Raw genomic sequence first — 25,824 nt, forward strand, 5'->3', positions numbered from 1 at the left:
TAAAGAATTCTTACAGCTCAACAATAAAATGACAAATAGCCCAATTGAAGAATGGGCAAAGATTTGAATGGATGTTTCTCCAAAGATATACAAGGCCAGTGGACCTGTAAAAAGGTGCTGGAGATCATTAGTCTTTAGGGAAAGGCCTCAAAATCACAGTGAGATGCTATTTCGCACTCATTAGGATGGATATAAGAAAAACTATGGAAAAGAACAGTGTTGACAAGGATGTGGAGAAATTGGAACTGTCATACCTTACTGGGTAAATGTAAAATAGGGGCAGTGGTTTTGGAAAACAGTTTGTGCCGGAAAAAGTTAGGTGTTGACTTATCATCTAACCCAGCAATTCCCTTCTAAGTTGTATCCGCAAGAAAATTGAGAACTATGTCCACACAAGAGCTTGTACATGGACGTTCATTAGCAGTGCTGTTCCTTTTTTTTTTCTTTTAATGTTTATTTTTGAGAGAGAGAGACATAGAGAGAGAGAGTGAGAGTGTGTGAGTGGAGAAGGGGCAGAAAGAGAGGGAGACACAGAATCTGAAGCAGGCTCCGGACTCACAAGGTCCAATGGGGGATTTGAACTCATGAACTGCAAAGTCATGAAGTTGGATGCTTAATTGAGGGAGTCACCAAGGCGCCCTGCAGCACTATTCCTTATAGGCAAGAAGTGGAAACAACTAAGATTCCCCTCAGCTGATGAATAGATACAAAAATGTGGTCTCTCCATACAATGGAACACTATTCAGCTATAAATAAAATGCAGCATTGATACAAGTTACAACATGTGTGAACTTTGAAAACATAATGCTAAGTGAAAGAACCCTGGCTTTGGGGTGCCTGGATGGCTCAGTCAGATAAGCATCCGACTTCCGCTGGGGTCATGATCTCACCGCGTCTGGCTCTGTGCTGACAGCTCACAACCTGGAGCATGCTTCAGATTCTGTGTCTCCCTCTCTCTCTGGCCTGCCCCCGCGCGTACTGTCTCTCTCTCTCAAAAAATGAATAAATGTTAAAAAAAAAAAAAAAAAAGTAAAGCCTGGCTTGGAAGGCCAGACCCCATATGATGCTATTTATATGGAATGTCCAGAATAGGAAGATCCATAGAAGGTCGAATTGTGGGTGCCTAGGACTCAGGGGAGTGTCGGGATGGGGAATAACTGTTAACGGGTACAGGGTTTTGGGGGTAATGAAAATGTTCTGGAATTAGTGATGATCACTATACAACTTTCTGAATATACTAAAAACCGCTGCATTACAGCATGTGAATTATATCTCAATTGACAAAAAACAAGACAGTGTGTAGGAAATGGTACCTTGCTTTCATGGTAGGAACTCTGCACACATTAGCTTCTTCTTTTCTTCAAAACACACAAATACTAGCAATTTAGTGCTTGTAAAATGTAAAGGTCTGTGGTTGTGAACAGGTTTTGTGATGGGAAGCCTTAGAATTACTGTGGGTATATGTGGTTTTCCCATTTGTTTATCTTCTTAGGGTAAAACATGGTACCTCTTGACAGGTCATATGGCATTTATAGATTTCGTTTTCGTTTTTATTCTCTTTCCTTTGATTTATCTGACTAGATGCACTCAGCTTCTGTGATGGAGAGAAAGCAAAGAAGGCAGGACTAGGACAATCTAGAGGAATCCCTCAGTATTGGTGAAATTTCCCTTTCAGTGTTTTCTCCTACAGTTAATTGAACAAGGGGCTTTTCTTCTGGCAAGAGCTACATAGCTCGAGACTCATGGTAGTGTAGTATGCTGGCATAATCGCACTTGGCCGATTTTTCAAAATATTTTATATAAAATACATGTAAAAATGGACTCTTCAGTCAGTTACCTGAAATAACATTTGGACCGTGTTTGCTAAATATGTCGACCATATCCTAAACACTGTGATCCTTTAAGAACTATTAATAGATGAGATTTGGGGGCATTTCATGGTTTTAAGGATTAAATGGTAGATACGCAAGTGTATAAACTTTAATAAATTATACTTTGTAGCAGTTAGAATATTTGATTATGGCTAAGGAAATGCACATTATCTGCCTATTATAGGATCTAAAATTGAGCTTTAACTTTCATTTCTGGCTTTACTCCTTCAATCTTAAAGGGTATTCTAATTTCATTGTTATCAGTACCAGGACAGGAAGATCATTTCAGTTTCTTTGTAGCTGAGTATCATGCGGAGGCCCCCACCCCCACTCTTTGTATGGATGTTAGACTCTTTGTATGGATATTAGACTTGTCTTTGGTTATATCTCTGCCCCCTGTCTGCCTTTGCCTGGCTACCAGTTTGCAGCTTTGATCTTTGATAAAGCTCTTAGTTACACTGACTCTTTCCTCATGGGGACTCACCTGCTTGTCCTACCAGTTGGATGTTTTGGTCTTGCTTGCTGGTTGGAGCATGTCCCTTGATGGCCTTAATGTATTTCGTAGCTCTTGTCAAGGGGCTGCCCAGGGTCACCCTTCTGTTCTAGTGCACAGGCTGGTTTCTGCATGACAGGGTTTTTTTTTTTTTTTTTTTTTAAGTTTATTTATTTTGAGAGAGAGGGGGAGGGGCAGAGAGAGAGGGAGAGTGAGAATCCCAAGCAGGACTCTGCACAGAGTCCGAGGCAGGGACTCTATCTCACGAACTTGAGATCATGACTTGAGCCAAAATCAGGAGTCTGACACTTAACTGAGTGACCCATGCAGGCACCCCTGCACGGCAGTTTTAAGGCATGCCTCCCTGCCCCAAAGAGTAGCAATGTTTTGATAAATTGTATGCCTAATATGAGTATTAATACTAAAATCTTATTTATATGTGAATATATATAGTTTTAGTGTTTGATACCCAGTGTCATTCCGATTTGATTTTTTCTAGAATGATCTTTATATCCTAAACATTTATATCATTTATTTTCTTTACTTCTTATTTTTTAAAATGCTTTTTTATTTATAAGAGGGAGAGAAAGAGAGAGAGAGGGCATGAGCTGGGGAGGGGCAGAGAGAGGGAGACCGAGGATTCCAAGCGGGCTCTGCTGAGAGCAGAGAGCTCTGTGTGGGGCTCGATCTTACAAACCGTGAGATCGTGACCTGAGGCGAAGTCAGACGCTTAACCGACTGAGCCACCCAGGCCCCCCTACTTCTTATTATTGAGAAGAAAATCATTTAATCAGTCTCACAATTTACACATTAAAGTATTAGGTACACAATTGACGTAAGTGTCTGTGGTCAAATTCTCTTATTAAAATTTCATTTTTAGGAAATGAAAAATTTACCGCAGTAAAGATGGTCTAGTTTAATTGCTTGATTTACAAAATGAATAAGCATACTAATATTAATGATACTGTACTCCAAGCTACAGAAAGAATGTGTGTCTCCTATTTGTTACAATGAGTGGAATGGCCAAAGCTATAGTGTTTCAGATTCACTGACTATTACATCTTGTACTGCACCACCTAACATTTCTTTTTTTCTGGGCAAGTAATTAATATACCTGTGCTTACACGTATAATTGAGTTTGTCGTATTCTACCCCTATGCATTCACATGCATCTGTCAAGTTAAACGCTGTGCCGTGGCACAATTATGTGTTTATGCATAAGCCTGTATGATGTTGGACTTCAGTCTCGGTGTGTGTGAACGTGGGTGGGAAGACTGATCCATATATTTCTTTCCTCCTTCAGTGCCATGCACAGTTTATTTTTTTGGTTAGTTGCTGCTAACACTGCTGTGGGGCTGCTCCCCGTGTGTGGCTTCACCTCCTAACCCACACTGTCTGCTCCCAGACCCCCAGACCCCCTCCGTCTCAGGTTGCAAGTCAGTGTGGCGTCTAGTGGAACTGTGGCTGGGCCTGGCTGCTTTACGTTGGCTTCCTCTCGCCCTTATTAGGGTTTCTTGATTCTCCCGTCAGTGGGTCTCTGATTTCTTCATCCACAAATAATCTTGTGCAGAGTCACGATCTCCTTGCCTTTACAAATCAACCACGCTCTGGAGAGGGAAGTGATTATTCATCAGAACTCTAAACACCAGGATAAAATGTTCCTATTTAGATGAATCAGGGGTCAATTTAGTTTTCTAATGAGCTTTAGAATTGCTCTGCCTTGAGGGACTATTTTTATAACAGCTTTTCTTCTTTTTAATGTTCCTAGAAGTCAAATTTTGATTCTTTGTCAATAATTAAAGGATCTTCAAATACGTGAAAAAGAGGAAATGAGAAAGAAAATCTGTGAGTCATCTTGATGATCACGGTTTTAAAATTTTGCAGAAGGATGAAAAAGCCATAGATATAACAGAATCTTTTTTTTTTTTTTTTTTAATTGAAGTTGACAAGTTAGCGGTCTAGAATGAATTATGGTCAATGCATAGTTTGTGAAGGCCTAATGAACACATTAAATAAAATCATTCAAACTTTTTTTTTTTTTAATTGACATCCTGTTTTGGGAGCTGCATATAGTATGGCAAACAAAGGAGACCTTTCTGCCCTCATGGACTTATACAAAGTGATATGTAATCAAATTGAGGTAAGTACTAGGGAGCAAAAGAAAACAGGATGCTTTGAGAGACTGAAAGTCTGGAAGTCTGTTCTGAAGAAAAGATGTTTAAGTTTTTTATTTTTATTACATTTATTTATTTTTTGAGAGACGTAGAGAGACAAGTTGGGGAGGGGCAGAGAGAGAAGGAGAGACAAGTTAGGGAGGGGCAGAGAGAGAAGGAGACACAGAATCCGTAGCAGGCTCCAGGCTCTGAGCTGTCACCACAGAGCCCGACATGGGGCTCGAATTCACAAACCATGAGATTATGACCTGAGCCGAAGTCAGATGCTTAACCAACTGTGCCACCCAGGTGCTCCCTGAAGAAAAGATGTTTAAATGAGACCTGAGATAGCTATAGGAATTAAGCAGGTTGAGAATGGGGTGAAGAGTACTGTAGGCAGGCATAACAGCATGAGCAAATATCCTGGGGCAGGAAGGGCTGGGTATTTCTGATAACACAAAGGCCAGTGTAGCTGGAGCAATTGAGAGGAAGGGAAGAGCGTTGCAAGATAGGACTTGGCTTAGGTAAGGAAGGGTCAGATGATTCTGAGCTTTGTAAACCTTGTTTATTTAACTGTTCCAAAGTTCATTGTCAAGCTGGCTACCAATAAGGAAGTGCATTAGAAAGGAACAGGAGCAGAAGTGTTAGTTTTTTGGCTCACTGTTACTGGAGTCCAAGGAAGATGATAGTAGCTCAATTGGGGGGATGACTGGGAGATGAAGAGTTGCGGCTGGAGTCAAGGCACATGTTGGAATTGGAACCAGCAGAAGTTGGTGGTAGATTGGTTTTAGAGTCCTGACATGAACAAGTGAGTAGATGAAAGTGTTGGGTACTGAATTAGGAAAGATTGGAGATCTTGAGAGATCTTGGTCCTCTTGAGAGAGGACCAGCAGTTCAGTTTTCGATGTGTTAAGTTTGAAATGAGTCTGTGAGCTATCTCAGTGGAGATGTCAGGTAGATGGTTGGATACATGCTATGTTTTAGTTTTGTTTTTTAATCTCTTGCTGCATGGCATATTACTCTGAAATGTAGCAGCAAATTTACATTAGTAATCTATTGCTATATAACAAATTACACCAACCTTTAGCAGCTTAAAACAGTGAGTATTCATTATCTCATGCAATTTATTATCTCATGGAATTTGGGAGTGGCTTTACCAGGTGATTCTGGTCCAGGGTCTCTCATGAGGCTGTAATCAAGGTGTTGGCCAAGGCTAAACTGAAGGCTTGACTGAGGCTAGAAGATCTGGTTCCAAGATGGTTTATGAACGTGGCTTTTGGCAGAAGGCCTTGGTTCCTTCCTGGTTGTTGGTGGGAGGCCATAGTGCCTCATCATTGGACCTCTCCGTAGGGATGCTTGAGTGTCTTTATGACATGGCAGCTGGCTTCTTCTAGAGCAAGTGATATGAGAGAGTGCAAGGAGGAACCTGCAATGCCTTTTGTATAGTCTTAGAAACCCTACATTGTCACCTCTGTCATGTTTTGTTTGTGGAAAGTAAGTTACCAAATCTAGCTGCCATTAAAGGGGAGGGGAATTAAGCTCTACCTCTCGAATGGAAGACTAACAAGTAATTTATGAATGTATTTTGAAACCAGTACATGTGGTTTTGTAATTTAGTAGAGAGGTTTGGGTTAGAGATACAACACGGGGGCTTTTGCACGTGGATGGCATTTGAAACTGTGAGAGTAGATTAGAAACTACTTGCCAAGAGTGATTAAATTGAGATGTGGCCCAGGACTGATCTCTTAGGAAATGTGGCATTTAGAGGACCTGGTGTGGATGAGTATAGGAGAAGAAGGGAATTAAATCTGCAAAGACAAGGGAAGAGACTTTTGAGAGGCAGGGAGCGGTCTACCGGGTGGAACGCTACTGAGATGTCTACTTGACTTCGCTTTTTTTTTAAGTTTATTTTTTTGTGTTAATTTTTTATATTTTATTTATTTTTGAGAGTGAGAATGTGTGCAGGAGCGGGGGAGGGACATCGAGAGAGAGGGGAACAGAAGAGCTGAAGTGGGCTCTGTGCTGACAGCAGCGAGCCCAATGTGGGGCTCAAACTCACAAACTGTGAGATCATGACCTGAGCTGATGTCAGATGCTCAACCAACTGAGCCACCCAGGTGCCCCTAAAGTTTATTTATTTTTGAGGGAGGCAGGGAGGGAGGGAGGGAGGGGGAGGGGGAGAACGAACATGCATGCGTATGAGTGTAGGGGAGGGAAAGAGAGAATCCCAAGCAGGCTCTGCGCTCTCAGTGTGGAGCCCGATGCTGGGCTCGAACTCACCAATGGTGAGATCATGACCTGAGCTGAATTCGAGTTGGATATTTTACCAACTGAGCCACCCAGACACCCCTATTTGACTTTACTTTTAAGAATTTGTTCTTTGAATGAATGGATGGATGGATGAGTAAATAAATGAGTCATGCATATGTACACAATTTTAACTCTATATATGTTTGTTACAGAAATATGTTTTACGTTTTATAAACTTAAAAAAAGGAAATGACACTAAGAATGTACAACAGGGTGATAGTGGGAAATATATTATTGAATGTCCAGTCAATAAAATACCTATGGAGTTTAAAAGTGACATTATAAAGGAGTATGTACTATAATGGAAACATGCTCATAATGTCTTTTAAGTAAAAGCAATAAAATACTGTTTTTTTTTTCATTCCATTTCATAAAAAATAAAACAGACACAAATGTCTATGAGGGTGGACACAAACATGTTAACAGTGATTGCCTCTGGGTGGAGGGAAATGGGTTTACATTTTCTTCCTTTTGCTTATCTAAATGTTCCTTAATAAATGTGGATTGCTTTTGTAGTAAAATGTTTTCAAATATCCTCCCAAGGCAAAGCAAACTAATTAAACTAGTCCTTATACTAACGATACTTAAAACTTGATTGAGGAAAGTTGTGGCACCAAACTCTGCTCTGAACTTGGAAGCCAAGGCAAGGTGATTGAGTGGATGAAATAGCTCCATTGTCTAGGACAGAAAGGACTCTGAATGCTCGGGACAGCCTGCCTCATTCCTGGTCTCCAGAGTGAGAGGATGTGATATACATTGTCCTCGAGAGAAATTTCACATAAACTACAGACATGTTCCTAAATTTTAGTGAAAGCAGAGGGCATACTTTTAATGTAGGTTCTGTGAAGGCAGCTGTGCAGGCAGAGTGTGGATTTCTATATGTGGCTTAGCTATACGGGCTTTCTAGTGATTTGGTATAACAACGTGGTGAAGTTTGTAGTCTCTTGAAAATATGGTAGTCAACATTCCCTGTTAACTGGAAAGACCAGACTCTCCCCCCGCCCCCCCATCTCTGTGTGACTGAGCACCCTTGGCTCAGTGAGCCTAGTTGGGGTCAAGGAATCTGTGTTCTGGTGAAATTTTCTAGGGGAGTCTGATGTTTAGCTACGTCTGAGAATGTCTGCAGTTTCTTCTTCATCTCCTCTCCTCCTCCTCCTCCTCCTCCTCCTCCTCCCCCTCCTCCTCCTTCTTCTTCTTTTGGATGAGGATGGCAGTCACTTTTTACTGAGCATTGCTCTGAGCCCCTTGCTACATACTTTGATCATATTATCATTTATTCTTACCACAGTCCTTTGAGCGTTGCATTTTTCTGCGCCTTTTATACAAGAGGAAAATCAGAGAGATTGAATGTGTTGTTTAAGGGATAAAGCTACCAAAAAGCAGTTCAGTCGAGTGGTTGGGAGTGCGAGCTCTACCTTGTAGGGTTGTTGGGATTTGTATTGCACACCGGTTATCTGGCCTGTGTCTGCCATACAGCAAGCATTTAATAAATGTTTTATTATGAAAAGATATTATTTGTGGGATAAGGCTCTGGCGGCATCCTCAGTATACTGTCTCCCTAGTCTAATCATCTGGCTTTTAGTGTTACCATGGACACGGGGCTGTTACATTGCAGTCTTGCCAATGTCCCTTTTACAGAGGTAGAATATATAACTCCCATCTTCTACACCGGAAATATTCCTGAATTTCTTCCCTCAGACTTATCTCAGTGGTGCCAGATTGAGTTAGGATTGAGTAAAACTGCAAGGAAGAGAAAACCTACTATTCTTTGTTGTAAGAAATAATTCCTTTTTCTTCAGGAACCTTCGGTCTGTAGACAGGCAATGCAGGGCTGGTTACCTGTTCAGGGAAATTGGCTGCTCCAGCCTTCCTGGAGAGAGGTGGAAGCCAAGGGTAAAATGTTTATGCCAGCTGAATGTGTTAAGTTTTGTCAGGGGGTTGTAGCTCACCTGGAAGTTCCACCCAACACTCTTTGCTCACGATTGGCCCAAACTGGGCCATATGGTTATCATTAGTTGCAAGGGGAAGTGATTGTTATAATTGACCATGTTGTTTCAAGGAAAAAAAAAATGAGATTAGATTTGTAAGCCAAGAGAGGAGAGGGGTGATTGAGTAGATAGCCAGCAGTATCTACCACAAGGAATTTGAGCAGGTGTTTCCCTTGTGACTAAGAGGTCTAGAGGCATGGCCATTGTGAAAGCAGTTTTGATTCTAGAATTCAGAATATCTGCATTTATATCTTAAAGAAAGATATGTTGAAAATATAAGTTTTGAAAGATGAAATTAGAATCCGTTGAAATCCCTCCATTGTCTTCTTGGAGAATGTATGAGTTGAGGCATACTCAACATCTCTTCTTTGGAAAATCAAGTTGAAATGGGAATGAAAAATGTTTATTGCACAAGCTTTTTTATCCCCCAGGTTTTTTATTTTTTATTTTTTTTTGGTGGTGAAATATGCATAACATAAAATGTACCACTGTAACCATTTTTAAAAAAATTTTTTTAACGTTTATTTATCTTTGAGACAGAGAGAGACAGAGCATGAACGGGGGAGGGTCAGAGAGAGAGGGAGACACAGAATCTGAAACAGGCTCCAGGCTCTGAGCGGTCAGCACAGAGCCCAACGTGGGGCTCGAACTCACGGACTGTGAGATCATGACCCAAGCCGAAGTCAGATGCTCAACTGACCGAGCCACCCAGGCGCCCCGCATTGTAACCATTTTTAAGTGAACAGTTCAGTGATACCGAGTGTATTTACCACCATCCATATCCATAATTCTTTTATTCTTGCAGAATGGAAATTCTGTACTGATTAAACAACTCCCAGTTCCCCTCTCCAGAGGTGGTTAGCCTCTGGCAACCACCATTTTATTTTGTCTCTATAAATTTAGCTACTGTAGGTAAATGGAATCATAACAGTATTTCACTTTTTGTGACTGGCTTATTTCACTTAGCAAAATGTTCTTAAGTTGCATCTACTTTTTTTTTCCTTTTTAAAGGCTGAATAATATTTCTGTGTGTGTGTGTGTGTGTGTGTGTGTGTGTGTGTGTGCGCGCACGTGTGTGCATGCACACGGGTGTACATCACATTTTGTTTATCCACTCATCCATCAGTGGACACTTGGGTTACTTACAGTTTTTAGCTATTGTGAATAATGCTTCTATGAGTATGGGTGTGCAGATATTTCTTCAAGATCCTGCTTTCAATTCTTTTGAATAGATTATTGCGTATGCTTTTAGTTACAGTCAGGTTTGCTAGCTTGTGCTTATCTTGAGGGAAGTGCTTAAGCTTTGAAGAAAGATTATCCAAATCTTTTTGTTTGATTCATTCTCTTGCTAACTTCAAGAAATATTTTTCACCATGAATTAGATTTTCTGTAGTTCTAGGATCATGGAAAGGAGGGAGTCATTGTAGTGTTCTCAGCAGACACTGGCCATTGGGTTGTTGTACTGGTTTTAGAGTGTCATTAGGAAGGAAACATAGAAGAGAACAGAGAACATTATCCTTCCCTTGCAAAGCTGTGTTGACTTGCACATGCATTACTCTCTGAGATTCTGGTCTCCTAATTAAGAAATGATTTAACAGTGAGAGGAGCCCAGTGAAGGAAACTTAGAGTGAATGCATTTGGTGTTTTCATAAAACTGACTGAAATGATTAGGGCTCTTGAGTCGAAAATGATGAAAATGGACAGGAGATATAATTACTGGTTATAAAGCCATTTATTTCACTAGAAACATGAACTTGTTCTTCTAATCTTCAACTGAATTAATCTCCAACTAAATTAAATTAATCTAGACTTTTTGATGCTTAAGTGAGACACATTGTAGACAAAGAAAAGGAAGCACTGTTTTACACAGAAGGTGATCCCCAACTTTGCTATACTCAGAGCTAGTATTATCTGAAATTACAAATTTCCAAAAAAGGGAAGTAAACATTAGACCCACAGTAGAGTGTTAAATAAAGATAGTGCTGATTTGAGGCAGGATTTTAATTTTCAACAGCAATTTAGAGGATAAGTAATCATAAAGGATAACATTAGTATGTTGGGGAGGTGGCTTGAATATCAGGTTTCTTGCACTTTTTTGATTCATATTGTGGATTTTATCTCTCTTGTCCAACTCTACCTGAGTAAGCTTTTCAATAAAACAAGTATTAATGGTTCATGTGAATTTTTTACATAGTTATTAGTTATATAAATTGAAAATGAGAGAGTATGCATTTTCCAATATGAGGCTAAGTCTTTAAATTATTTTACTCGTCAATTTTCAGTTTGTACGCTTTTAAGCAAAGGGTGCCATGCTTCATGGGTTGATTTCTTAACTGTGACGTCCATGGGAAGAAATGGTTTTGCCCCTGAGTTTTTAAGGGGAAACATAGTGTTCCTTTCTGGCATGTTCTTCCTGCTTATTATAAATATTTTTCTTGGATAAAGGATTGCATTTTAATGCACTTGCACTTTTGAAAATGTAATTACTAAAATGACTTTTCCTCTTTTTTGTGAATTATGTTACATTTGGTTTTAACTTCTCATGGCTCAATATTAAAGACTCCAAAATGGAAAAAAGAATCAAAAAAGAATACCCTATTTTCTATTTTAAAAATTATATTCATGGTGGATTGTATTTCGTTAAAGTCTATGAACAAAGGACAGTTAACTCTCCATTTTTTTCTCCAGATATATCTATATATCTATATATCTATATATATATATGTGTGTGTGTGTGTGTATATATACACATTTATATACATGTATATATATGCGTATATATACAATATGTGTATATATATGTGTATATATATGTGTATATATACACATATACGTGTATATATATATATGTAAGGGTGTGTGTGTGTATATATATATATACACATATGTGTGTGTGTATATATATATATACATATATACATACATATATATATATATATATACACACACATATATATACACATATACACACACACACCCTTGAGAAAGTCTAGGTGGCTTGGTGTGATCTGTCAGTGACATTTTGGTTTACATTAATCTTCTAGTTTTGTCTTCCCATCTTAATAACTGATCAGCACCCCGGTAATTTTACCTTGAAATACTTGGATTTATTGCAAAAGGTGTATCTTAAATGATGCAACTCCCTTTTCAACAGTGTTTACAGACTGGATAGACTAGATGGGAAGAGGTGTAGTTCTATAGGCACAGTTCTTTTACATGTACTTAATCATCTCTTCAGACTGCAGTGGGAAACTCACTGGAAAGGCAGATGGAAAAGCAAATTGACCTGGAGAGTTTCATTTTTAGAAACGTGTGACCTTAATTGCACCTAGTGTAGGAGCTTGGGGTTTGGTCTCTAAGGGAGCTCTTCTTGTGTGTTGAGTGTTGGCACCTAAAATCTCTTTCCCCCCTCCCTGCCTCCCAGATCCTTCCTGTCTACATATAATTACAGATGGGTCATGTCTCCTTTTTCTCCCCACCCCCCTCCAAGGCAGGCAGACAGACAGACAGACAGACAGACAGACAGACCTTCTCTCAGCCCAGTTTATTTTTATAGTTGACATGTTCTGTTCCCTTCCTACTTGTTTACATTAAAGTGGAGAACAGCACACCTTTGCAGAAGGCATGTTTTAAAGAAAAAAATGGCACAAAAGTATTATTTATTACAGAAATTTGAAAATATAGCTCATAAAAATAGCCTGTAAGAATCTCTCAGTATCTTAGAAATAAACTGTGCTAATATTTTACCTCTTGTCTTTCTAGTCATGTATGCATACAATATATAAACTAAACACTGTATACTCTTTAATGATCTACTTTTTTATTCCTTAATATATTGTGAAAATCCTTCCATATCTTTACATCTCCTTTCTTAATATAATTTTTTAAGATTTTATTTTTAATCTCTACACCCAACATGGGGCTCAAATTCACAGTCTCAAGGTCAAGAGTCACATGCTCCACCAATTGAAGCCAGCCAGGGGCCCCCTTAATATCATTTCTAATGGTTGTATTTATACCTGAAAATGTACTTTTGAATAATCCCTATGGATGGATATTTAGATTGTTTAGAGGCTTTCTTTTTCAATTATGATGAGTACTTTGAAGAACATCATTTTATTTTTGTTTAAAAAATTTATTTTAACGTTTATTTATTTTTGAGATAGAGAGACAGAGCGCGAGCAGAGGAGGGGCAGAGTCAGAGGGAGATAAAGAATCTGAAGCAGGCTCCAGGCTTCTTGCTGTCAGCACACAGCCCAACGTGGGGCTCCAACTCACGAACTGTGAAATCATGACCTGAGCTGAAGTCGGATGCTTAACCAACTGAGCCCCCCCCAGTCTTCCCTCCTTTTATTAAAAAAAATTTATTTCAGTAATCTCTACACCCGACATAGGCTTGAACTTAAGACCCCAAGATCAAGAGTCGCACTTTTCTCCGACTGAGCCAGCCAGAAGCCCCTGAAAAATACCCTTTTAAATATATCTAAATGTGTAGGAGTCCTTAAGATAAATTTCCAGAGTTTGTGGGTCAACAGTCACATAATTTTAAAATATGTTGGTAGGTGTTGCTTCAGGAAACTTGTAATAAGATACATGTCTGCCAGCCCAAAGCCAGCTTCCCTGCTTCCTCACTGTATTGGATGCCAGCTGGTTCCTGGTGGTCAGATTCACTATATTTCTTCAGGCATCCTTTCTCTAGCTCCTTTGGTGCTTTAACACAGTTAAGTGTGCATTTTCTTCTGAAAACTGGAGCTCCTGGGATAGTCACCTACAGGGGACTTCTCCTCACTGCTCTGGTCTTGCATTGTCACAGGCTTGCTTAACGTCTTCACCTGAATATCCTGCTAACCCCTGATTCGTTAGGTGCAGAGAACGTCCTTTCTTCCCTAAGCAGTTTCTCTTCCTATGCTTCTATATTTCTGTTTCTTCTTTTTTTAAATGGAGAGGCACTTCCATCCTTCGTGTTGCCTCAAAGCTTGGGACTTATTTTGGTTTCTCTTCTCCTTCATTGCCCTTCAGTAATTCAGTAGTCAAGTCATGGTAACCTTACCTGTATGATTCAGTACCTCTTTCATCCATCCCTTCCCTTCTAATTTCATTGCTGCTTCGCTGCTTCTGGCTTTCAGATGTCCAGCATGGGCGATTGTAGTAAGCCTCACTTTGGCTTCCTTTCTTCTAGCCTCCCTCGCTATGAATCCATTTTTCATATTAAACTCACTATAGCGCACTTCTGATCATGTTACTCTTTTGCTCAGAAAAAGTCAGTGGCCCACATTGTTTAAACTCTTAGCTTGGTATTAAAAATCCTCCACAATCTAGCTGCAGCCCATTTGAGAAATTCAATGAATGGCATTGCAGCTCTGATCAAACATTGGTCTGCCAGAGACGCTTCTCAGAGTTTTGTGTGTATGTCCTGTTCTTTATGCCTTGAGGACTTTGTGTGTTCTCTATTTCACAGATGTCCCAACAGTGTTTACATGCTTCAAAGATATCCATTCAAATGCAGCTTATTCCTTGCACACTCACCCCCATCAAAAAGAAATATTTTTCCTCTGCATTTATGAATGTATCTGTCCCTAACGTATTAGTTATAACTGTTTACCTGTTAACTTATGTACTTGTCTTATCCTCTCCCCATCACCACCCTTCCGATAGCTCCATGAAAGTACCCCTGAATCTCTTTGGGGACCGACATAGTAGATGCTTCCTCAAATACTATCTGGTGGTTGTAAATGTCTCTTTTTTTTTTTGTTTTCCACAAAATAGATGAACAACTAATTTTCATTAAAAGGAAAGGTAGTAGGAAGATTTTAAGTGATGACAAATCAGCAGCTTAAGCTAATTTGTGCACAGTTGGTAATCTTTGCTTTACTTTTGCTCAGTAGCATTAACTCCCAGGGTTTAAAAGTAGGTTATGAGGGATATCGATTGTCCTGCTGTGAGGGTTGTAATGAAGGCAAGCTTCTCAACCCTGCCATGCACATTGGCATTCATTAAACAATCATTATTAGCCAGCAGGCTCAAAAACAGTTCATACAGCCAGTGCTGTAGGCTTGGTAAACTCTAGTTCTCTGTCCTTCGGAAGGACGTGAAGGTTTTGGTTGAATTGAATGCAGCAGTATTCCAGGGCTGTGCCGTGCGGTGTGATGGCTGCTGTGCACTTGAACTGTGATCAGTCCGAGTGTAGATGTGCTATAAATGTAAAATACACACCAGATTTCACAAAATGTAGTAAGAAAAAGAGAGTGTAAAGTATCAGTAGTTTAAAAAATATTGAGTATAGGGGCGCCTGGGTGGCTCAGTCGGTTAAGTGACCAACTTTGGCTCAGGTCATGATCTCACGGTCCGTGAGTTCGAGCCCCGCGTCAGGCTCTGTGCGGACAGCTCAGAGCCTGGAGCCTGCTTCGGATTCTGTGTCTCCCTCTCTCTCTGACCCTCCCCCATTCATGCTCTGTCTCTCTCTGTCTCAAAAATAAATAAACATTTAAAAAAATATTGAGTATATGTCAAAATGATAATATTTTGCTTGTATATAGGGTAAAGAACACATATTACTAAATTAATTTTCCCTCCTTTTTTTAAGGCTACTGGAAAATTAAAAATTAAAAATTTTTGTATTGTATAGCTTGCATTGGCCTTTAAAAAAATTTTTTTTTTTTAGTCTTTATTTATTTTTGAGAGAGAGAGAGAGAGACAGACAGAATGCAAGTGGGGGAGTAACAGGGACTGGAGACACAGAATCTGAAGCAGGCTCCAGGCTCTGAGCTGTCAGCACACAGCCCGATGCGGGGCTCGAACTCATGATCAGTGAATTCATGACCTGAGTTGAAGTCGGGTGCTCAACGGACTGAGCTACCCACCCCTATAGCTTGCATTGTTCTAAAGAGCAGTGCTGATTTAGAGAGAGGATTTAGTTAGACTTACAGTCAGCATTAGGCAAGTAGGATCATCGCAGCCAGTGACTGAACACAGGGCCCTGAGGGATTGAGCTTCCTAGACATACTAGATTTTTATTTATTTTTAAAAAGTTTTTATTTACTTTGAGACATGGAGGGAGGGGGGGGGAGAGACAGAGGGTGTGCGCATGAGTGGGGGAGGTGCAGAGAGAGACGGGGAGAGAGAGAGAGAATCCCAAGCAGGCTCTGCACTGCCAGTGTGGAGCTGATGCGGGGCTCGAACCCACGAACTGAGGTCATGACTTGAGCTGAAATCAAGAGTTGGACACTTAACTGACTGAGCCACCCAGGTGACCCCTACATTTTAATTTTTAATCAGTAGTGGGACAGGTCTGTAAAATATTTTGGCCAGTCCACATTTATTGAATAACACAAAACTCACAGGTTGGAGAGAGTGTTTCTAACCTATTAATTACGCCAATTATCGAGCACAGTAAAAGCACATTTCTCACGTTCATTAAATTAATTAGCAAAGTCTCTGGTGTTAATGGTGATGAAGATAACATAGCTTTGTAGTGGCCACCTCCAGGGTTTAGCCTTTCTAATTAAATTACAGCTTACCTTGTCTGGAGTTGTTATCCTAGGCTGGGATAGCACGAAGCCCCCCAGAGGTTTACATGCTGGAATATGCATGCTCACCCGTGGCCAGCTTTTCCTGTGATTAATAAGCCTCTCCTTTACCTTCTTTCCTTTCTGGACTTCCCTCCTCAACTTTACAGAAGAAAGACATACCACTCATCCTCCCCAAATCTTACTGGGCTTCATTACTGCATTACTATGCCAAACGAGAGTACAGTATTAGAATGCAAAGTAAAGGGCACTCCTTTAAGAATTATTAAAATGGTCAGTGCCTTACTGCTTCCAGAAGCAAGGTTTTGTGCCTGCCTGCCATCTATCCATCCATCCATCCATCCATCCATCCATCCATCCATCATCCCAGAATGAGAATTTTGATGTGAGCTGTTGCCCGTTTGCCCTGGAGACACATGTGAACATGGTGTTTAAATAGAAAACTAAAGTCAAACTTCCTTTGTCAGAAAGTCAGTCTGATTAGTTTGACAATGAGGTCTAGTTTTACCAATTAGGTAGGAGAGACATTTTCTAATAATTGCACGAGCTAAATTTGTGGCTCCTTAACAATGTGCTGGATATTATATCTTTTTAACTATTTAGATTTACCGTACATATTGTCAACCTAAAAAATGTACATGGGAATTCTTTTAGGGGTTCATGAATAAAAATGTTTGAACACTCTGACTTTAACACAGGCACAGGATCATACTTGCTATGTTGAAATCTTTTAAAGTATATTGTAGACATCATACAGGAAGTTTTAAGTAGAGAAAGAAAAGGTGCGGAAAGGCACGCCAGAAGAGAAGTGGTAAAAAGAGAGACTCAAATCATGTTGCGATTGCTTGAGGATGACTACACCCTTGCAACCAGGTGGGCTTTGTGGCTGAGAATTCCAAAATGGTGATCTCAGCCAAGACAGGTCCAGGGAGGGGTGTTGGAAAAGAATATGCAGGGAGGCAAGAGGGAGGGAAGTTTGGATGTTTAAGAAAACAAGATGGGTGGAAGGAGGTGGTTAATGAAAATTAAGAGGAGAGGAAGGGGGGAAGAGTCTCAGCCCCCAGGATTCTCCAAATGAAGGACTCTAGTCAAGAAGGCTGGTAGTTCTGGGCATTTTGGGAATGTTCATTCTGGACTCTAAGGTTGTCTAGACTTCTGCAAGTCTAATCTTGATGAGCTGAAGAGAGTTTTTCTCTGGTTCTGGAATTCCTTGAGGTCACATTGCTCTTTGGGGGTACCTGGGGACTCTTCTGGCATGACCGAATTAAAAGGCAACTCTCAAGCTTCCATGAATTGTTGTCTGGTCTTCATCTCCCTCAAGGTGCTTATATAGACGCTGAAACACACAGAACTAAATGGAAGGAGTTCCAGAGAGGGAAGCCAGACAGTACTGCCACAGCTCTTAATTCATTGGGGTTGTTGGCTTCAGAATGCCTACAGTGATTCACTGATTATTTATTGCTCATTGCTTTTCAGTATATATTTTTGTCTGACTGTAGTGACCCAAAGTTCTAATTATAGAAGACACATGGTCTCCAGTTAAAGTTTTTCTGCCTCAGTTCTATAGAAAATAATAGCATTCCTACAAAGGAGTGTGAGGTCATATTTGGGTGCTGCAAGCATTTTTTTCTTTTTCTTTCTTTCTTTTTTTTTTTTTTTTTTGGATTTTTCCCCACGATTTTTTGTTTGAGAAATACTATTTATTGGGTATTTTTGTTTTATTATATGGATTTATTAGGAATCTAAAAATGAATCTACCAGACTCTCTTAGATTCCTCATACTGTGGGGAAAATGAGTAATTAAAGTCAGAAAATCACTATGTGAATATTTAGCAGTCTTGAAAGGACATGGTTTTGCTCCTATTTTAGAGAGTAGAACTTGTCATGACCAAGTTTGAAGTCAGATCACTGGAATGTTTTTTCCATTCAAGAATTTTTTCCCCCATTCTCATGAACACTCATTTGCATGGATTTTCCTATATCTTGAGATATATGTTTATGAAGATTTCTGTAGACTGTAGAACATAATAGATCTTTAACTGGGATAAAGTGAGGGATTGAATTTCACGGATACTTTGTTTTAAAAAATCTAGCTTTTTAATCACTAAAATTACTAAAAGAATTAGTTTTCTGTTGACTTTTCATGACAGTGACTCATCATCATTATGACTCACTCAGCTCTTCCTAAATAACCTCTCCTTGTACTATGACATTTCAAGTGACTTTAATAAAACTCCTTCACTGCCGGGATGAAAGTCCAAAGTGAAGTGTTTGTATTTGAAGCTTACAATTTCTGCGCCCATAAATTGAGTGCTTATTTTTTTTGCATTTGCAACACATATATCTAAGATGTGAAGAGTTTTGCCAAAAGGTATTTCCAGAGAGAGAGTTTCAAACCATTCTGGATGCCTGTAAATCTTACAGACAGTCTTTGGGTTGACTTGAGCAGCTCTAGAAAGTGAAAGTAGGAAGACATTTCCTCCTGTATTTAACAAACTTGAATTCATCAAGTAGAAAGTAGGTAAGAGGTAAATAATCTAAAAGTAGAAGATGCTCAGGAATTATTGGTTATATCTAATTTTGAAAATACAATCTTTGGAGAATAGATTAATCATTTTGCAGTAGTTTGGGGATGAAACGCAAAAGTGCTATCTCTGTACTCCAGTGACTTTGGAGTAGCATGCTGTTGAATTTGGGCTACTTCAGAAAGTCTTCAGGATATCTCCGAGTTTGTGGGTTTTTGCTTGGTAGTTTTTGCATTTTCAAAATGCTGTCTTCTGATCAGCCTCATTAGTCATTAGAGAAATGCAAACCAAATCATGGCATACCACTTCACACCTACTAGGATGGCTCTAATTAAAAAAAAGGAAAATAAATGTTAGTGAGGATGTAGAGAAGATGAAATCTCTGTGCATTGCTGATAGGAGTGTAAAATTGTGCAGCTGCTATGGAAAACAGTTCCTGTAGAAGACAGTTTCTCAAAAATCTAAACGTAGAGTCACCAAATAGAATCACCACATGACCCAGCAATTCCAATCCTCGGCATGGACCCAAGGGAACGGAAAGCAGGGACTTGGACAGATACTTGCACGCCACTTTTCATCGTGGCTTTACTCATGATAGCCAAAAGGTAGAAACAACCCAATTGTCTATCAACAGATGAATGGATGTGGCATAGATGTATGGCATATGTGTGGCATATACATACAAGGGGATATTATTCAGCCATAAAAAGAGATGAGATTCTGACACATGCTACAACATGGATGATCCTTGAAAACATTATGCTACGTAAAATAAGCCAGACACAAAAGGACAGATACTGTATGATTCTGCTTATACGAAATATCTGCAAGAGGCAAATGCATTCAGAGAGAAAGAAGATTAGGGGTTACCAGGGAGGAGGGGGAATGGGAAGATTATTGAACTTTATTTTTTATTTATTAATAAATTTTATTTTATTTTATTTTATTTTATTTTATTTTATTTTATTTATTATAAAGTAGGCTCCACATGCAATGTGGGGCTTGAACCCATGACCCCAAGATCAAGAGTCACATGTTCTACTAACTCAGCCAGACAGGTGCCCCTGTGAATGGGAGAGTTATTGCACTTTATTTATTTATTAATAAATTTATTTTATTTTATTTTATATTTTATTTTATTTTATTTATTATAAAGTAGGCTCCATGCCAAACATGGGGCTTGAACCCACGACCCCAAGATCAAGAATCACATGCTCTACTAACTCATCCGGCCAGGTGCCCCTGTGAATGGGAGAATTATTGCTTAATGGTTATAAAGTTTCCATTTGGGCAGATGAAAAAGTTTTGGACATAGTGGTGATGGTCACACAACACTGTAAATGTAATTAATGTCCCTGGATTGTATACTTTAATATGGTTAAAGTGGCAAACTTTATTTTGTATGTATTTCACCACAACTTAAAAAATTTACTAATGTAACACACCAAAAACCTTTGAATTATAGACTTTACATGGATGAATTGCACAGTATGTGAATTATATCTGAATAAAGATGTTAAAAAAGTTTTGCAAGCAGGAGTGCAAGATAAAGGGGCATGAATTCTGAGTTGATCTCTGGTACCACCTAAGTGTGTGTTGACATGGCTAAGCTTCTAACGTGTCTAGTTTCAGGATGGGGTTTGATCAGGTGCTCTTTTTATGTACTTTCCTGCTCTTAAATGCTCTGATTCTGTGATAGTAAGACGGGTAGTTTGCGTGGGTTAGGTTGGTTTCTCTGCTGAAACAAACATTTTCCTCCAATGCTAAAAATGACAGAAATCCTAAATACAGTGCGGGTGGGGCTGTGGACTTTCGGGAATCAAAGGCTTCCAGAATTGCCATGGATTTGGGAGCAGAGTGAATGGGTCATGCTAGCAGGGCATGTGTATGCTTAAAGAGGTTGCTTTTCAAAGAATCTGTATTTCCTTTTTTTTCTTAAGTTTATTTATCTACAGGGGAGGGGAGAGGGTCAGAGAGAAAGGAGAGAGAGAATCCCAAACAGGCTCTGTGCTGTCAGTGTGGAGCCCAAAGTGGGGCTTGATCTCATGAACCGTGAGATCATGACCTGAGCTGAAATCAAGAGTCAGATGCTTAACCAACTGAGCCAGTCAGGTGCCCCAAGAATCTATATTTTCTTAAAAAAACATTTTTGAGCATGTATTTCTAACTCTGTACTCATCTTTTTATGGGTATAAACAGTTTTCAGGACTGAAAACTTTCTAATGTTTGGATTATTTTAGAATTACTCCTTTAACGTTGTATGTGAAAACCCTCTGTGTTTTCTCATAGATATGCAATTATGTTTAATTAAATATGCTCTTTTTTGCTAGGTATTTAATCTGAGCCTTTTCTTATTCTGTCTAGAGTGCCCTTCTTCTTCTTCTTCTTCTTCTTCTTCTTCTTCTTGTTCTTCTTCTTGTTCTTCTTGCTCTTCTTCTTCTTGTTCTTCTTTTTCTTGTTCTTCTTCTTCAATGTTTATTTACTTTTGAGAGAGAGGGAGAGACAGAGGCATGAGCAGAGTGGAGGAGGGGCAGAGAGAGGGAGACACAGAATCTGAAGCAGGCTCCAAGCTCTGAGCTGTCAGCACAGAGCACGACATGGGGCTTGAACTCACAGACTGCGAGATCATGACCTGAGCCAAAGTTGGACGCTCAACCAACTGAGCCACCCAGGTGCCCCAAGAATGCCCTTCATCTTTGCATGAACCAGACTTCATCTGTCCTCCAAGATATATTTTAAATGTCTTTTTTCCCCCCATGAAACTCTGACTTCTGCATACTTGACGTTCATTGACTGAACACAGACTCAGGAGTTTGTGGGACCTGGTTCCATTTGTGACTGTCACTTACAAAGTGGATGGTGCTTGGCAATTCATTGAACTTTTGTCCCTGGATCACAGGCTTCTTATGTGAAACGTGGGGTTGTTTTCCCGTTATTATCACTTCACCCATCCCCACATCTCCTAAAGAGGCCATCGACTTGTTTTTCGCTTTTTATAGAGTGAAGCGAAAGTCTGTTTCAAATGCAGTTTTTAAAAAGCTTTAATAACTTCAAAGTGTAAATGTGATAAATTTACAAAGATAACATGTGAAATGTTAATTATCTAAACTTCTCAATATACTTAGGTAATTCTGACAATTTTGAAAAGCACACGTTAAGGGTTTTTTTCAGGCCCTCTGAGGGCGTCAGATTTTGAAACAAATTTGGAGTTGACACAGTCTGATTGAGAGCAGTCTGTCTCCTCTTGTCTCTGTGTGTTTACACAGTTGTAATCTTTGTCAGATTATTCATAATATTTACATATTTCCATGTGCCGTTGTCATGCATATTGTTTCAATAAGTGAATTGATCGCGTCCAGAGGCCGATAAAGTGGGTGTGAGACAACGACAGAGCTCGCTGAGCCTTGGTAGTAGGTTTCTTTGGGCTTGATTAAATAAATGCACTACCCAGAAAAAGTAGAAGTGGGAGTGTGGTCTGAAATGCTTTCATCGCTTTCGAAATAATCTCTTCTGCTAATGAGAAACTGGCTTTCTAGGGCGAGTTGCATTTCATGAGAGGCTTTAATAAAGCCAATCCAAGTTTTAAATCATCCAGGAAGACATTTCTCTTTTGGCTTAAAGTCTAGGGACTTCTTTTCTCAATAGCTGCATTTTATGGAACTCACGTTATTGCCAGCCAATTGGACACTCTTCAGTTGCTTTGAAAGATGTACCGGGGGATAATGCTTTCTCTCTAATAGTAGTCGAATTTTAATGGTGGTATACATGTTCCTAGGACTTGTGTGTTTCCATAAGGGAAACAAGTCCTAATTTTTCTGCCACCTTTCCAATTTAGGATTTAAATTGAGATTTGTTGCTACATTCTGCTGAAAGAAGTTTTGATACGCATTTGAGCTGGCAAAGTGAAAAAAATATTGCAAGCCAGTTTCCTGGAAGATTTATCAGGCAGTTTTGTTGATGTTTCTTGCTTCACTTCTCTTACCCATCACAGAAATAAAATTCCAGGCTAGGCAGCAGCAAAGGCCCTTGGATCTGTGTGAGCATGTCAAAAGCATTTTAAGAAGAGCAAAATATTTTAGAGGAAGAATTTGGAAAATCAGCCTTAAGGGATTTAACACATTTTTCTTCTCCTAATTCAGTCCCGTGTTTGTCCCTGTAAGGGAAGAAAGGTCATTAATGGATAAGATTTGCTAAGCTCCAAAAGACTTTCAGAAACTAAAGGTTTTCTTGAATACAAATCTAAAGAAAATGCTTGTTTGGAAACTGGAATGAATGTATTTAGAGTGTAAATTATACTAACTTATTTATATAAAATAATCCTGTTCTATGTAAGATTGTGTTGTCCATTTGCATGTTTTTATTTTGGAGAAATTTAATGACGGATTGGCTTGATAATGGACAGCTGAACAACTTCGAGACTTTGGAAGTTTTGTATACATTTCTAGGAGGGCCAAAATGATCGATCAGAAATGCATGGCTGAGATCTTCAGTTGTCTTGCTACCACTTTGCTAGCATATTTTCAACTCCCAGAGCAGGACCTGGGCTGGGATTGTCACCTTAATTGTTGTGGTGCAGAGGGCAGTTCTCTAGTAAGTGTTCCAAATTTGTTACATTTTAATCTCATAATTTAAAAGCTACAGGCTAATTCTAGTTCTTTTACTGAATTCCTCTCTAGTAGAAAATAAGGGGTGTGTGTGTGTGTACGTGTGTGTGATTGAAAAAGGGGAAATGTGAACTAAAAGCCTTATTGATATATGAACTTTTTCCTTCCCTTTTTTAACTGTATCAGGAAAATGAATACAGATGAGTGTTTATATAAATTTGGGAGTATTTTTGAAATGTTTGGATGCTGGATAATTTTTCTTTACAACCTCATACTTTATTTCATATTGGTTACTTAGACTCATATTCAAACTTTGATTTGACCAAAAGATCAAATATATTATAGAAACATTAACTTATTTTTATAAACATCTCCATATGGCAGGAGTCTATTTTTAGAATTTGATTTCATTTTTTATGTGATAAAGTTGAAAAATCTTACTTATCATTTGGTAAGGTGTGGACACTCATTTCTTTGTCCAGTGTATATCTGTAGAGGAACCTACGAAGTATTAAATATTTTAATATGGTTTTGAAAATAAGAAGGTTAAGTGCTCAGGAAAGAGGATAAGGGAAAATGGTATTTATTAATATTAATCCCTTAGAATTTTCCCCATTTTTATGGCAAAAATATTTGAAGTTGTAAAATGTAATGAAATTAGGAGAATTTAATATTTGTGACTTTTATATATATTTTTGTTAAGAGCCCGGTGGAATCATTTGTATGTTAAAATTTACAAAAATAAATCCAAAGGTTAATGGGATAAATAGTTAGATTTTCTCAGTGCTCTGAACACTGATATTTAACATTATATTCCTCTTGGCGGGGCTAGTATAGTGCTCACTGCAGGTTGATGTATGTGGCTACCTTATATTCTGCGTATAATCTCCGTTCTGTCCCTCTTGGGTGTGATTGCAAGGTGGGGGCATTCAGAGGGTGTAAGCAAGTCCTCTTGGTTAATAAATGGCTTATACGTGGCATTGATCGATGGTAGAAAGCCTGAAATCAGGTCTGATGCTGACTGCATTGTCCTTTCTGGAAGGAAGGCCACCTCGCAGTGCAATTAACATCAAGAAGGTTCTGAGACAACAGTTTTGTTTTTCATCCAGTTGCTCCCTTTGTGTCTCAGAGTCCGTCTCCAATTACCTTTATGGATGTGTAAAAATGCAGTCGTTCCTGGAGCTGCTGCTACGGTATTTATTTCAGGAATGACCTTTTAATTGCAGACTCTCCTTCCAGAAGAGGGTAAGGACCAGAGATATCACAAACTTGGTGAAGTAGTGGCTGAACTTCTAATGACGCTGTTAGGGATGAGTGGGGAGGTCTGTGTTGAAGGCAGCCCTTTGAAACTGATGCACAGAGGGCAGAGCATACTTGGGCCTCTGTGTTATTATTTTGCTGTTATGATGTGGGAGGCAGCCTGGCAGTATGGATGGAACCGGGACAGGCAGTGTATTTATACAGACAGGCAGAAGCGCAGCTTTCTACGCTGTTCCAGATACTCCTGAGGCAGCTTTCAGAACCAGTTAGAGATTGTTAATGTGCTGTGCTGTAGGCTTTAAGCCAACAGTGACTTGCTGGTTGTAATAGAGAACGGGGCGGGGGGTGGGGTGGGGGTGGGCAATTGAAGAGTATATGATTAGGGGTTACCGAAAGGGTAGAATGGATGTTTATCTGCCATATTTACATGTATTCTGTAGTAATAATTATAGCAATAACGATAACAAAGAGCTCAATGCCAGCTCTTTGCTAAATATTCTCCAGTCATATTCACCAATCTTTACAATGCCCTTGCAAGCTGGGTGGTATTTATTATCTCTATTTTATAGGTGAGAACTCTGAGGAGAGGAGGCATTGTAATGACTTACCCAAGGTCACACACAAAGTGGATTGGGATACGGAGGCCTATTTTGTTCTGTAGCCCATGTATCAAATGGTTTCCTTGTACTTAACTAAATCACGCTGCTTATCTTCAAGAAGTTCAAGATACTGTAGCTTTTAAGGTGAATTTTTATTTCTTCTGGCTTGGAAGATGAATTTGTAATCAAAACCAAAGTTGATCATTTTCTAAAACACGGCTCTGATTTCTCTACTTGTAAAATACGGAGGTTGTATTTATAGATCAAGATCATTAAAACCTTGTCATGTCAGTCTTACTACAGGAAAACAGCTTGTGGAATAAGTAACCTTATACTAGTTTTTGTTCTGGAGGGTGTAGGACCTTGTATGAAGAGGAAGAAGATCATGAGTGTCTTTGTTTTTAGTGGATAACTTCGATTTTTGTTTGGGACATGCTGATGTCTTTATCTTGCTGAAATTATGCTTAGAGAAAATGCAACAGAAAGTATTATGTA

General features: G+C 39.2%; 1 protein-coding gene across 6 annotated transcripts in view; it reads left to right on the forward strand.

Annotated features, from left to right (window-relative positions):
- UTRN (utrophin) overlaps nucleotides 1-25,824 on the forward strand; it is a 478,053-nt gene that overhangs the window by 38,280 nt on the left and 413,949 nt on the right. The window lies entirely within an intron of this gene.

Source organism: Prionailurus bengalensis, chromosome B2 (assembly GCF_016509475.1).
Source record: "Prionailurus bengalensis isolate Pbe53 chromosome B2, Fcat_Pben_1.1_paternal_pri, whole genome shotgun sequence".
Lineage (NCBI taxonomy): Eukaryota > Metazoa > Chordata > Mammalia > Carnivora > Felidae > Prionailurus > Prionailurus bengalensis.